The 15,745-nt window shown below is 42.2% G+C and overlaps 1 protein-coding gene across 1 annotated transcript in view; it reads right to left on the reverse strand.

Annotated features, from left to right (window-relative positions):
* Positions 1–15,745, reverse strand: part of LOC126160891 (probable G-protein coupled receptor 179) — a 273,090-nt gene that overhangs the window by 10,362 nt on the left and 246,983 nt on the right. The gene's annotated exons all lie outside the window — the stretch shown is intronic.

Consider the following 15,745-nt stretch of genomic DNA (forward strand, 5'->3'; position numbering starts at 1 on the left):
TTCATTGCTATGCAGTGGTGAAGCTAATTTTGCTGGCCGACTGAGAACCTAACCGCTGCAGGGATAGAATAGCAAGTAGGTAGTAAAACTGTTCTTTCGCTAAAAGACAGAGTCACTGGCACTTGTGCACTGGGCGGCGGTTACTCTTTTGGACAGAAAGTGTGCCCTGGTGTAGGGTAATGTGGCGTGATTTATGGTGACCTCTCTTTAGAGGTTTCAGTGTGAATGGCACCATGTCACTGCACTTAACCTTGGGTTCTGACCATTGATTAATGTACAGTGTAAAAACCCTGAAATGCTGAGGAATATGATAACGATGCTCTGTACACTTTAATTCAGCTCCAAATGTATGAAACATCTCCAGTCATTAATTAGCTAGATTCACCGATAAGTAGGCTGATATAACATGGTGTCCGAAAAATTGTAAGCATGGGTCTGGTAAAATTTTGTTCACATCGCATCAAATTTTACATTACGCTTTCAGCACTTCACGTGACAAATAGCCATTGTACGTACTCTTAGGCTTCCCTTACAAAGTCTGATATGTTTTACAAATTTGTATAACAGCTTTACAGATGATTTTGATAGTCTTTGAGCTTAATATAAGTTTGTGTTTAGATCAAAATGAGTGCTTGATGCTGCCATAATTGAACGATGAGTCGATGTGCGTTTTGACAGACTTCTGTTCCAAAACTGAGAGATGAAGGAATTAATTATAATTGTCTTGAAAAAACAACTGATAAGAGCAATGTGCGCGAAAGTCTAGGTTTGGTGTTCCCATCGTGGTCCAGCAAGCAATTTCAATCTGATATGTAGTTAAAATGACACTGTTTCAGAGACGATGAGTGAAAATTTGTATCAAGGCCAGGAATCGAACCGGAGTGTCCTAATTATTAGACAGGTGAGTTAGCCACTTTTTTTTTCTACTTAGCCACCGTGGCACAGAGGTTAACAGCACTGCACGGATTACCCTGGTATGCCTCCCTCCTCGATCCAGCCGTTACCTTACAACGAACAGTTTTGCTCTTTACGTAATATTCACTGCGACGGTCTTCTGTTATTATGTAAAACATTGTATCTGTTGGGATTCTAACCCACAAAAGAGAGTATGAATGCGAGAATCTTCTTGTGCGAAGAACTGGGTGGGTTAAAATTAAAGTGGAGGTCCATTGACAGTTGAAATTATCATGTTGTTGTTGTTCTGGTCTTCAGTCCTGAGACTGGTTTGATGCAGCTCTCCATGCTACTCTATCCTGTGCAAGCTTCTTCATCTCCCAGTACCTACTGCAACCTACATCCTTCTGAATCTGCTTAGTGTATTCATCTCTTGGTCTCCCCCTACGATTTTTACCCTCCACGCTGCCCTCCAATACTAAATTGGTGATCCCTTGATGCCTCAGAACATGTCCTACCAACCGACCCCTTCTTCTGGTCAAGTTGTGCCACAAACTTCTCTTCTCCCCAATCCTATTCAATACTTCCTCATTAGTTATGTGATCTACCCATCTAATCTTCAGCATTCTTCTGTAGCACCACATTTCGAAAGACTCTATTCTCTTCTTGTCCAAACTATTTACCGTCCATGTTTCACTTCCATACATGGCTACACTCCATACAAATACTTTCAGAAATGACTTCCTGACACTTAAATCTATACTCGATGTTAACAAATTTCTCTTCTTCAGAAACGCTTTCCTTGCCATTGCCAGTCTACATTTTATATCCTCTCTACTTCGACCATCATCAGTTATTTTGCTTCCCAAATAGCAAAACTCCTTTACTACTTTAAGTGTCTCATTTCCTAATCTAATACCCTCAACATCACCCGACTTAATTCGACTACATTCCATTATCCTCGTTTTGCTTTTGTTGATGTTCATCTTATATTCTCCCTTCAAGACAGCATCCATTCCGTTCAACTGCTCTTCCAAGTCCTTTGCTGTCTCTGACAGAATTACAATGTCATCGGCGAACCTCAACGTTCTTCTCCATGGATTTTAATACCTACTCCGAATTTTTCTTTTGTTTCCTTTACTGCTTGCTCAATATACAGGGTGAATAACATCGGGGAGAGGCTACAACCCTGTCTTACTCCCTTACCAACCACTGCTTCCCTTTCATGTCCCTCGACTCTTATAACTGCCATCTGGTTTCTGTACAAATTGTAAATAGCCTTTCGCTCCCTGTATTTTACCCCTGCCACCTTTAGAATTTGAAAGAGAGTATTCCAGTCAACATTGTCAAAAGCTTTGTCTAAGTCCACAAATGCTAGAAACGTAGGTTTGCCTTTCCTTAATCTTTGTTCTAAGATAAGTCGTAAGGTCAGTATTGCCTCACGTGTTCCAGTATTTCTACGGAATCCAAACTGATCTTCCCCGAGGTCGGCTTCTACTAGTTTTTCTATTCGTCTGTAAAGAATTCTTGTTAGTATTTTGCAGCTGTGGCTTATTAAACTGATTGTTCGGTAATTTTCACATCTGTCAACACCTGCTTTCTTTGGGATTGGAATTATTATATTCTTCTTGAAGTCTGAGGGTATTTCGCCTGTTTCATACATCTTGCTCACCAGATGGTAGATTTTTGTCAGGACTGGCTCTCCCAAGGCCGTCAGTAGTTCCAATGGAATGTTGTCTACTCCGGGGGCCTTGTTTCGACTGAGGTCTTTCAGTGCTCTGTCAAACTCTTCACGCAGTATCGTGTCTCCCATTTCATCTTCATCTACATCCTCTTCCATTTCCATAATATTGTCCTCAAGTGCATCGCCCTTGTATAGACCCTCTATATACCCCTTCCACCTTTCTGCTTTCCCTTCTGTGCTTAGAACTGGGTTTCCATCTGAGCTCTTGATGTCCATACAAGTGGTTCTCTTTTCTCCAAAGGTCTCTCTAATTTTCCTGTTGGCACTATCTATCTTACCCCTAGTGAGATAAGCCTCTACATCCTTACATTTGTCCTCTAGCCATCCCTGCTTAGCCATTTTGCACTTCCTGTCGATCTCATTTTTGAGTCTTTTGTATTCCTTTTCGCCTGCTTCATTTACTGCATTTTTATATTTTCTCCTTTCATCAATTAAATTCAATATTTCTTCTGTTACCCAAGGATTTCTACTAGCCCTCGTCTTTGTACCTACTTGATCCTCTGCTGCCTTCACTACTTCATCCCTCAAAGCTACCCATTCTTCTTCTACTGTATTTCTTTCCCCCGTTCCTGTCAATTGTTCCCTTATGCTCTCCCTGAAACTCTGTACAACCTCTGGTTCTTTCAGTTTATCCAGGTCCCATCTCCTTAAATTCCCACCTTTTTGCAGTTTCTTCAGTTTTAATCTACAGCTCATAACCATTAGATTGTGGTCAGAGTCCACATCTGCCCCTGGAAATGTCTTACAATTTAAAACCTGGTTCCTAAATCTCTGTCTTACCATTATATAATCTATCTGATACCTTTTAGTATCTCCAGGGTTCTTCCATGTATACAACCTTCTATCATGATTCTTAAACCAAGTGTTAGCTATGATTTAAGTTGTGCTCTGTGCAAAATTCTACCAGGCGGCTTCCTCTTTCATTTCTTAGCCCCAATCCATATTCACCTACTACGTTTCCTTCTCTCCCTTTTTCTACACTCGAATTCCAGTCACCCATGACTATTAAATTTTCGTCTCCCTCCACTATCTGAATAATTTCTTTTATTTCATCATACATTTCTTCAATTTCTTCGTCATCTGCAGAGCTAGTTGGCATATAAACTTGTACTACTGTAGTAGGTGTGGGCTCCGTATCTATCTTGGCCACAATAATAAGTTCACTATGCTGTTTGTAGTAACTTACCTGCATTCCTATTTTCCTATTCATTATTAAACCTACTCCTGCATTACCCCTATTTGACTTTGTGTTTATAACCCTGTAGTCACCTGACCAGAAGTCTTGTTCCTCCTGCCACCGAACTTAACTAATTCCCACTATATCTAACTTTAACCTATCAATTTCCCTTTTTAAATTTTCTAACCTACCTGCCCGATTAAGGGATCTGACATTCCACGCTCCGATTCGTAGAACGCCAGTTTCCTTTCTCCTGATAACGACATCCTCTTGAGTAGTCCCCGCCCGGAGATCCGAATGGGGGACTATTTTACCTCCGGAATATTTTACTCAAGAGAACGCCATCATCATTTAATCATACAGTAAAGCTGCATGCCCTCGGGAAAAATGACGGCCGTAGTTTCCCCTTGCTTTCAGCCGTTCGCAGTACCAGCGCAGCAAGGCCGTGTTGGATATTGTTACAAGGCCAGATCAGTCAATCATCCAGGCTGTTGCCCTTGCAACTACTGAAAAGGCTGCTGCCCCTCTTCAGGAACCACACGTTTGTGTGGCCTCTCAACAGATACCCCTCCGTTGTGGTTGTACCTACGGTACGGCTATCTGTATCGCTGAGGCACGCAAGCCTCCCCACCAACGGCAAGGTCCATGGTTCATGGGGGGGGGGGGGGGGGAAATTATCATATGGCAGCTAAACTTGGTAGATATACTAATGCCGTAATGCGGAATCGATTTATGCTGGAAACTATTAGTGCCAACTTTGGTCACCACTTCCAAATCTCGTCTAGCTCTCCAGTGCTCATATCGAATAAATTGTGCAAGAGGCGATTAATAACAAAATCAACATTATCTCTTTCTCACTTGTTTGATCTTATTTGCCTATGTCCAATTCCTAATCCATTACATATGGAAACATTTCTATACGTTATATGTGAATTGAAGGCGGAGAGAAGACGAAAGGAAAGTTACAGTGTTGTTACAGTGTCTGATTGTCTTGAATGGGCTTCCTGTACACGACATCTTCGTTGTAGCTCAAATGGCTCTAAGCACTATTGGACATAACATCTGAGGTCATCAGTCCCCTAGCCTTAGAACTACTTAAACCTAACTAACGTAAGGACATCACACACATCCATGCCCGAGGCAGGATTCGAACCTCCGACCGTAGCAGTCACGCGGTTCCGGACTGAAGCGCCTAGAGCTGCTCGGCCACAGCGGCCGGCCAACAATTAAATAAAGCATTTGGTAATGAAATGGTTAGGAATACATCCTAGGACATAGTATCCTTTTAGGGACTATTTAATTCTTCAGAAATATAATATTGCTCTGACATACCTGTCCAAAATGACTGGAAGAACAAGGTCAAAAACTTCGAAGTGTTTCCACGACGTTCATATATCGCAAATCTTAACTCGATTGGGCACAACTAGGTGAACCACGTCTTTGGTAGCTTTCCCTTTGTGACCCTTCCACCACGCACAACCGTTGGAAGCACTGCAACCAGAATGGCTCCAAATATCTGCGGAGATTTATCAGCACCTGACTAAGACATACCCAGACAGTTGGCTGCTATGTGTGATGTTGCATTATGGGTACGAGCAAGTGTTCTATATAATACACATTAGTGATTCACTTCCAATTGAGAAACGCGGATTCTCTCTAGGTGCTGATGCTGGAATAAAAGACTTGTGTGTGTGTGTGTGTGTATGTGGGGGGGGGGGGGGGGGAAAGTTATAAGCACCCGTCTCACCCGCAAACAGTAATTTATTTAACGCGTTTAAATTTTCGCATTTCCAAATTGATCAACTATCTTTTGGAGTATACAGTATCGTGAGAACTAAGAGTTTCGAAAATGGAAAGAAATTCTGAAAAAAAGGAAAACTTTCGTTTAACAGAGGATACTTCTCAGATGGATTCTTCTGAATTTGGAGCCTGACTCGCTATAGAAAACGTTCCAACCAGAAGAGGCCACTATTCACAGATCACTCTTGCTACTGACAACAAATCTGACACGATTTATAAATCCACAGGAGGAACCGACAAGCCACAGTAACTTGAGGGAAGACAAGATAAAAGGAGAAATTTGCTCGAGTAATAAAAAATGAAGTAAAGACTGTCTTTCCTCAATGTAGGTGGAAACAACACAAAGATACAGCATCCCCCCTTTATACAGGGTTATTCACAAGTATCCCTGAGATTTCAGAAGATGAGTGCGTGAAAACTAGGGCACACAAACACACACACACACACACACACACACACACACACACACACAAAACACATATCTATGGATACAGCGTCTCTCCAGTATTCGATTTGTTATATCCACCATGGTGTAGTTGCACTGTTGGCAAGTGGAGTGCACTCAGCAAAATTGACTGAGAAGTAGCGGCTCCGGTTTCATAAACTGACATACGGCCGGGAGAGTGGTGTGCTGACCATATTCCCCTCCATCTTTGCATCCAGTGGCGCCCGTAGGCTGAGGATGACACGGCGCCCGGTCAGTACCGTACGGCCTTTCAAGGCTTGTTCGGACGGAGTCTAGGACCATGGTGTAGTTGCAGAATATTCCACTAGGAGGCAGGCGCATCAGAACATGAAGATAGATCATCCAGTCCGCATTGACGCATCAAATTACTTCGCGCCTGCAGATAGCCAACGCGGTATAAAGATTTCCAAAGCACGATGCTGTCGATGCAACTTCGCAGCTGCAGCAACGGCTTCCATCGGCTGCACGAGGTCTTTTACCTGTATTTGCTGCATCACAAATGGTACTCATATTGAGCAATTATAACGTCATTTAAAAATTTGGGGAGATGTTCCATTCATTAATATGTGTCTGTTTTCCTTACGTCTTGTAATTTTTGTGCAGTGATCTTTTCAAATCCTGGAGGTACTTGTGAATAGCCCTGTATGTTCCAATTCCTGTTGCTTTCACACCTCTGTTCAAATGGTTCAAATGGCTCTGAGTACTACGGGACTTAACATCGGAGGTCATCAGTCCCCTAGAACTTAGAACTACTTAAACCTAACTAACCTAAGGACATCACACACATCTATGCCCGAGGGAGGATTCGAACCTGCGACCGTAGCAGTCGCGCTGTTCCGGACTGAAGCGCCTAGAACCGCTCGGCCACCGCGGCCGGCTTACATCTCTGTTCTCAGTCCTAGAGCTAAGTGAAATACTCGTCAGCACACTCGCAGATTTTAGACGGTATAACTTATGAAGCTCTCGAAGTTTTGAAAGTTTGTTGCCCTTCAAGTTATTCAAACAATGGCACGACACAGGTACTTCCCCAGTTTTTTACAAAAGTGCTTTTCAGATGACATATTTATCCGAAATGCTATTTCATGGAAGTTCCGCCCATGGGATGTCTTAAGCACTGTACCAATCAACTAATACAGGGTGAGTCACCTAACGTTACCGCTGGATATATTTCGTAAACCACATCAAATACTGACGAATCGATTCCACAGACCGAACATGAGGAGAGGGGCTAGTGTAATTGGTTAATACAAACCATAAAAAAATGCACGGAAGTATGTTTTTTAACACAAACCTACGTTTTTTTTAAATAGAACCCCGTTAGTTTTGTTAGCACATCTGAACATATAAAAAAGTACGTAATCAGTGCCGTTTGTTGCATTGTAAAATGTTAATTACATCCGGAGATATTGTAACCTAAAGTTGACGCTTGAGTACCACTCCTCCGCTGTTCGATCGTATGTATCGGAGAGCACCGAATTACGTAGGGATCCAAAGCGAACGGTGATGGACCTTAGGTACAGAAGAGACTGGAACAGCTCATTACGTCCACATGCTAACACCTTTTTATTGGTATTTTTCACTGACGCACATGTACATTATCATGAGGGGTGAGGTAAACGTACACACGTGGTTTCCGTTTTCAATTACGAAGTGGAATAGAACGTGCCCCACTGGAAACGCGTCGACGTATGTGGTATCAGCGTGATGGTGCACCTGCACATTCCGCAATTAACACTAGGCTGACCCTTGACAGGATGTTCGACGAGCGTTTCATAGGACGTGGAGGACGCATAAATTGGCCAGCCCGTTCACCTGATATTACACCTCTGGACTTCTTTCTGTGGGGTACGTTAAAGGAGAATGTGTATGGTGATGTGCCTACAACCCCAGAGGATATGAAACAACGTAGTGTGGCAGCCTGCGGCGACATTACACCAGATGTACTGCGGCGTGTACGACATTCATTACGCCAGAGATTGCAATTGTGTGCAGCAAATGATGGCCACCACATTGAACATCTATTGGCCTGACATGTCGGGACACACTCTATTCCACTCCGTAATTGAAAACGGAAACCACGTGTGTACGTTTACCTCACCCCTCATGATAATGTACATGTGCGTCAGTGAAAAAGACCAATAAAAAGGTGTTAGCGTGTGGACGTAATGTGCTGTTCCAGTCTCTTCTGTACCTAAGGTCCATCACCGTTCCCTTTGGATCCCTACGTAATTCGGTGTTCTCCGATACACACGATCGGACAGCGGAGGAGTGGTACTCAAGCGTCAACTTTAGGTTACAATATCTCCGGATGTAATTAACATTTTACAATGCAACAAACGGCACTGATTACGTATTTGTTTATATGTTCAGATGTGCTAACAAAACTAACGGGGTTCTATTTAAAAAAACGTAGGTTTGTGTTAAGAAACATACTTCCGTTCATTTTTTTATGGTTTGTATTAACCAATTACACTAGCCCCTCTCCTCACGTTCGGTCTGTGGAATCGATTCGTCAGTATTTGATGTGGTTTACCAAATATATCCAGCGGTACTGTTAGGTGACTCACCCTGTATATAAACATTAATAAAATATTAACAATAAAATAGTTTTATTGTTTTTAAAATCTTAAGATTCTTTGTCTTGTTGAAATTAAGGTTTTAGGGAAGTTACTTTTGGAGTGGGGGTAGTAGAAAACTACGCCTGTCCCATGCTCCCCCCTCCCCCCCCCATCCCTAAAACTGAACCCTAACTCCAAGCCTGCTTCTCCCCACAGATTTGAAGATATCACTGCTTGTTGTAGATTCATTGAAAATTCCACAGGCACTCTCAAAGAATACACTTTCGGGAGGATTATCAATACAGAGAGAAACCAATGGCAAAGCTAAAACTTTATTCCGTGACATGTTCGGTTACCTCATTTAAAAGAGTGCAGCCTGCAGATGGAAGGTATCTGGATTAGAGTACCGGTGAACTTAGCTCTAATGATCAAAACATTATCAGCCAACTCCCAGGTATTTTTTGAAGACACTACTACACCACAAGAGTTGATATGGGTGGTTTTCTGGACTCACAGACCCAGGTCATACATCCAAATAATACGGTTTAATGTGGAACTTGACCCACGATGTAATTCAATTTTGCTTTTCCGGAAGAACAAAAAAATGCTAGAAGCAGTATAGCGTTTTCGTTTTGGCATTTGATGCAGCATTAGGTTACTTTGTTTTGTTTCGCAAAAGATGAATACAGTGAAGAGAAATGTTGTTAGTTGCACTTTTGTAAACGGAGAATTTGACACGAGAAACACATCACAATAGTCCTAAGTTCATTTTCGACAGAGAGTCATCTAATCTATTCCTAAAGTTAGTTCTGACTACACCTCTTCATCCTCCGTTGCCATTAAACTACTTTAAACTTCTGGCAGCTAAGTGATGTCCTGGTTCCACTACGTCAATGAACTATACATAGCTAGGACCCTTGCCAAGTGGAAACCAACCAAAATTACATGAGGCAAAGTCAAAGCTGAAGGCAAACTGCACGAAAATTCTCAACTCTTCTGAATGCAAGCAGTCAGTATCAAACTATTGATCTCGTTTCTTTAAGTACTGTCACGATGATTTGCGAAAGATATTTCTAGAAATCACTGCATCTTAAGAGTGTAGCATTTTTGAGTAATAATATGAACTTTATGTTATTCACGGAGAGCTGCATCAAACCAGTCTCTGGACTGAAGACCACAACAACAACAACAACAACAAGTTATTCTTGACAAATTAGGGTTCTCGAAATGTGACGAATGCAGAAAATGGAAACAACAACTTGGCTGAACACGTGGAAGCTCGCTATTAAGTCCACCATCGTCTAAAAAAATTAGATTTAAATCCATGACCAGATATTTATTTACCCAATTTCCGTGATCCTTTACGATGCTACTGATGTAGCGAGAGGTGTCATTTGTAAAATTATTGACCAAAATTATTGACCCCTGCTTTTTGCATAACAAGAGACAGTGACGCATGCGCTTCTCTGTAAAACACCTCAGGGCATGGTGGCCTTGAAGAACGAAGTGAGAAGCAGGTTTAGCGAGCTACAACTATCCTTCATTAATTTCCAAAAATGGCACATACTAGTCTAGAAGACTAGAAACACATGACGGAAAACAATCGCAACCCTAAGGAGAAATTGTGCGACATAAACGAAAGTTGGTAGGCGTGTTTCTACATCTTAGAGATCGTGTCTACTCAGATTTCGCACCAATCGCTTAAGAGTAGCGCTAGCAGCGCCACTATGAGGATGCAAATCAGATTTGCTTTAAATACCTTGTGCAACGTTCGTAAGTGTTAATTACCTTTGAGATTGGATGTGGTGAGTTGATGTTAGTCGAGAACCCATTTAAGGTGACAAACATGGCATTATCAACACCTCTACGAGGTCGTGTAATAGGGCTACGACAAGCTGGATGTTCCTTCTGCGATAATGCAGAAACACTTGGCAGGAATGTACAGGGCTATTACAAATGATTGAAGCGATTTCATAAATTCACTGTAACTCCATTCATTGACATATGGTCACGACAGTCTACAGATACGTAGAAAAACTCAAAGTTTTGTTCGGCTGAAATCGCACTTCAGGTTTCTGCCGTCAGAGCGCTCGAGAGCGCAGTGAGACAAAATGGCGACAGGAGCCGAGAAAGCGTATGTCGTGGTTGAAATGCACTCACATCAGTCAGTCATAAAAGTGCAACGACACTTCAGGACGAGGTTCACCAAAGATCCACCAACTGCTAACTCCATTCGGCGATGGTATGCGCAGTTTAAAGCTTCTGGATGCCTCTGTAAGGGGAAATCAACGGGTCGGCCTGCAGTGAGCGAAGAAACGGTTGAACGAGTGCGGGCAAGTTTCACGCGTAGCCCGCGGAAAATTGGCTCATGCCACAACTGGAGACCGACAGCGCCGACTTCATCTTTCAACAGGATGGTGCTCCACCGCACTTCCATCATGATGTTCGGCATTTCTTAAACAGGAGATTGGAAAACCGATGGATCGGTCGTGGTGGAGATCATGATCAGCAATTCATGTCATGGCCTCCACGCTCTCCCGACTTAACCCCATGAGATTTCTTTCTGTGGGGTTATGTGAAAGATTCAGTGTTTAAACATCCTCTACCAAGAAACGTGCCAGAACTGCGAGCTCGCATCAACGATGCTTTCGAACTCATTGATGGGGACATGCTGCGCCGAGTGTGGGAGGAACTTGATTATCGGCTTGATGTCTGCCGAATCTCTAAAGGGGCACATATCGAACATTTGTGAATGCCTATAAAAACTTTTTGAGTTTTTGTACGTGTGTGCAAACCATTTTGAAAATATCTCAAATAATAAAGTTATTGTAGAGCTGTGAAATCGCTTCAATCATTTGTAATAACCCTGTAGTCACTGTACATGGCTACTGTCAGCGGTGGTCACGAGAAAGTATGGTCGCAAGAAGACTGGGTTCTGGACTGCCACGTGGCACTATCGAGAGGGAAGACAATTGTGTTCGTCGTATGGCTGTGAACGAACTGTTACACATCGTTTAATTCAAGGACAGCTCCGAGCCAGACGTCCTGTAGCGTGCATTCCACTGACCACAAACCACCGCCAATTGCGACCTCAGTGGTCGAGCAAGAGCTCGCTGAAGTGCAGGGTGGAGGTCTGTTGTGTTTTCTGATGACAGCTGGTGTTGCCTCGGTACCAGTGACGGCCGTGTCTTGGTTAGAAGCTGGACCAGTTGAGTGCCTACAAGCAACCTGTCTGCGAGCTAGGCACACTGAGCATGCACCTGAAGTTGTGGTCTAAAGTGTGATATCGTATGACAACAAGAGCGCTCTCGTTATTATCCGACACACATGATTGCATATTTGTTCGTCAGTCTGGTGATTCGACCTGTTGTGCTACTATTAATGGACGGCATTAAAGAGGGGAGGGGGGTTCCCAACAGGATAACGCTCGCACATATACCGCTGTTATAACCCAACTTCGATATGATGTTGCCTGGGCCTGCCCGTTTTCAAGAAAGGTCGTCGAACAGATGTGCAGAACTATAGACCTATATCTCTAACGTCGATCAGTTGTAGAATTTTGGAACACGTATTGTGTTCGAGTATAATGACTTTTCTGGAGACTAGAAATCTACTCTGTAGGAATCAGCATGGGTTTCGAAAAAGACGGTCATGTGAAACCCAGCTCGCGCTATTCGTCCACGAGACTCAGAGGGCCATAGACACGGGTTCACAGGTAGATGCCGTGTTTCTTGACTTCCGCAAGGCGTTCGATACAGTTCCCCACAGTCGTTTAATGAACAAAGTAAGAGCATATGGACTATCAGACCAATTGATTGGCTTGAGGAGTTCCTAGATAATAGGACGCAGCATGTCATTCTCAATGGAGAGAAGTCCTCCGAAGTAAGAGTGATTTCAGGTGTGCCGCAGGGGAGTGTCATAGGACCGTTGCTATTCACAATATACGTAAATGACCCGGTGGATGACATCGGAAGTTCACTGAGGCTTTTTGCAGATGATGCTGTGGTGTATCGAGAGGTTGTAACAATGGAAAATTGTACTGAAATGCAGGAGGATCTGCAGCGAATTGACGCATGGTGCAGGGAATGGCAATTGAATCTCAATGTAGACAAGTGTAATGTGCTGCGAATACACAGAAAGATAGATCCTTTATCATTTAGCTACAAAATAGCAGGTCAGCAACTGGAAGCAGTTAATACCATAAATTATCTGGGAGTACGCATTAGGAGTGATTTAAAATGGAATGATCATATAATGTTGATCGTCGGTAAAGCAGATGCCAGACTGAGATTCATTGGAAGAATCCTAAGGAAATGCAATCCGAAAACAAAGGAAGTAGGTTACAGTACGCTTGTTCGCCCACTGCTTGAATACTGCTCAGCAGTGTGGGATCCGTACCAGATAGGGTTGATAGAACATATAGAGAAGATCCAACGGAGAGCAGCGCGCTTCGTTACAGGATCATTTAGTAATCGCGAAAGCGTTACGGAGATGATAGATAAACTCCAGTGGAAGACTCTGCAGGAGAGACGCTCAGTAGCTCGGTACGGGCTTTTGTCAAAGTTTCGAGAACATACCTTCACCGAAGAGTCAAGCAGTATATTGCTCCCTCCTACGTATATCTCGCGAAGAGACCATGAGGATAAAAGCAAAGAGATTAGAGCCCACACAGAGGCATACCGACAATCCTTCTTTCTACGAACAATACGAGACTGGAATAGAAGGGAGAACCGATAGAGGTACTCAAGGTACCCTCCGCCACACACCGTCAGGTGGCTTGCGGAGTATGGATGTAGATGTAGATGTAGATCACCAGATCTGTCTCCAGTCGAGCACACATGGGTCGTCATCGGACGACAACTCCAGCGTCATCAACAAACAGCATTAACCGTGCTTGTATTCTCCGATCAAATGCGATAGGCATGGAACTCCATCCCACAAACCAACATCCAGTACCAGTAAAACCCAATGCATAAACGTTTGCATACTTGCATTCAACCTTTTGGCAGCTATACCGGTTTTTAATGTACCAGAATTTTACATTTCCAATGGCTTATCTTGCTCCTAATATTAACCCGTAAACTTGATATGTTAATCTCTTAAACATGTTCCCTTAGCCAAATGTATTCCTCAGATTTCATTACTCTGTATTAATTATTTTTTCGTTTTGTGATTTTTTTCCCGTCAATGTAGTTTCCTCACATCGGCTAAATTATCTTAAGCGAAGAAAGTCGATACTAGCCGAGAGTAGTTACTGGCCTATTATTTATTTTCTGAAGCTGTGTGAACCATCATAATACGGAACGCCTTCTGGACAATTTTCTAAAAGCGGTACAAGTCTTTTAAATCATCGATACAAGGTTGGTTTTCAAGGTGAAAATGGTTATCACTCTTTTTATGTTATTTTTTTTAAATATATGAATAAATGACAGCAATAGAAGGCTCTCAAGGTCTTATATCCAGTGCTTGAATGGATAAATCTGGATATGTGCAGGAAAGGTTTATTTAGTTTCTCCACCCAGAAATTCATAGTGCTAATAACTTTCTTAAGGATTACGAGACAACACAATACTGAAGATGCCGTGTGCTGAAATCCGTTGCATTTCAGCTCATACAGTAACCACGTGATTCAGGAAACGATCTATAAAATATTAAAAAATGACTACAGTTTCATGAGATGAATGCAGATTCATAACAGTGAACAAAAGTACAACTATTCGTGTTCAGTGTAGTTAGCAGCGCATGATTTCGAACCATATTTTTTTAGCACCGCGGGTAACAACCGTCTATTTAGTGAAGACACTGGTTGGGCACAACGGCTGAAAATTGACAGTGAGCCAAATTAATCGGCTAGTGTAGTGAAATACGCTTGGGAATTATAAGCGCAAGTCGTATTACATTTTTATTGAATGCAATAAAGAGCAGCGGCTCAACAACTTCATTGTAGTTTACATATCAGAAGTATTTAAGGAGCAATCTCACAGAAGAAGAATTATAAATCCACATGTTTAGACGGAAAGAAACAATCCTACGCAACGTTTTAGGTTATTTTAATATTCCAGGAGGAAAGAAAAATCAGGCAAACAAATTTCCATAAAGCAAATAAAATTGACGATAAGCTACATGCGTTTAAGTTAACATTAAAGGGTATAAAGATGTGCTTAAAGATTTATCTAAAACGAATGATATTACGTTAGTTGTACTAATTTCCGCATAATTTCTCAATTCTTAACTGAAATATTATTTCGTTTACTTTTATTTTCCATATAATTAGGGAAGTTTCAGAAATAAAATGCAGAGAGTGTAAATCACCAAATTAATGTGGAGACCTTTCAATTGTTTGATAGAGCGCCTTCAACTAAAGTCAGGTAGCTGCTTTCTCTTCACACAGTCTGTTTACAGCCCTACAGCTATTATAGAGAGACACGTCTAATTAGTGAAAACAGCTGTGCGAATGTGATACTCTTTGAGTCATCAGTCTTGTGGTTGGTTTGATGCGGCACGCCGCGAATTGCTCTCCTGCTGCAACCTCTTCATCTCAGAGGAGCACTTGCAAAATACGTCCTTAATTATATGATGGATGTTTTCCAATCTCTGTTTGCCTCTCCAGTTTTTGCCCCCTACAGTTCTCTGTAGTAGCATGGAGGTTAATCGCTGATGCCTGAACACATGGCTAGTCGTTCCGTCTCTTCTGCTTTTCAGTGTTTTTCGTGTGTTCCTTTATCGCTGGTTCTGCGAATAATCTATTTTACAACATTCTTCTGTAGCACTACATCTCAAATGCTTCGATTCTCTTCTTTTCCGGTGTTCCCACAGTTCATGTCTCATTACCACACAATGTTGTGCTCCAAACGTTCTTTCTCAGCAATGCATTCCTCAAATTAAGGTCTATATTTGATACTAAAAGACTTCTGTCGGTCGGGAATGTCTTTTTGCTACATCTACATATACATATACATTGATACTCCACCTTCCCAATTCTCTCTTATTCCAATCTAGTATTGCGCGCGGAAAGAACGAACGCTTATATCTATCCGTACGAGCTGTACTTTCCCTTATGTTATCGTGGTGATCGTTTCTTCCTATGTAGGTCGGTGTCAACAAAA

Source organism: Schistocerca cancellata, chromosome 2 (assembly GCF_023864275.1).
Source record: "Schistocerca cancellata isolate TAMUIC-IGC-003103 chromosome 2, iqSchCanc2.1, whole genome shotgun sequence".
NCBI classification, from domain to species: domain Eukaryota; kingdom Metazoa; phylum Arthropoda; class Insecta; order Orthoptera; family Acrididae; genus Schistocerca; species Schistocerca cancellata.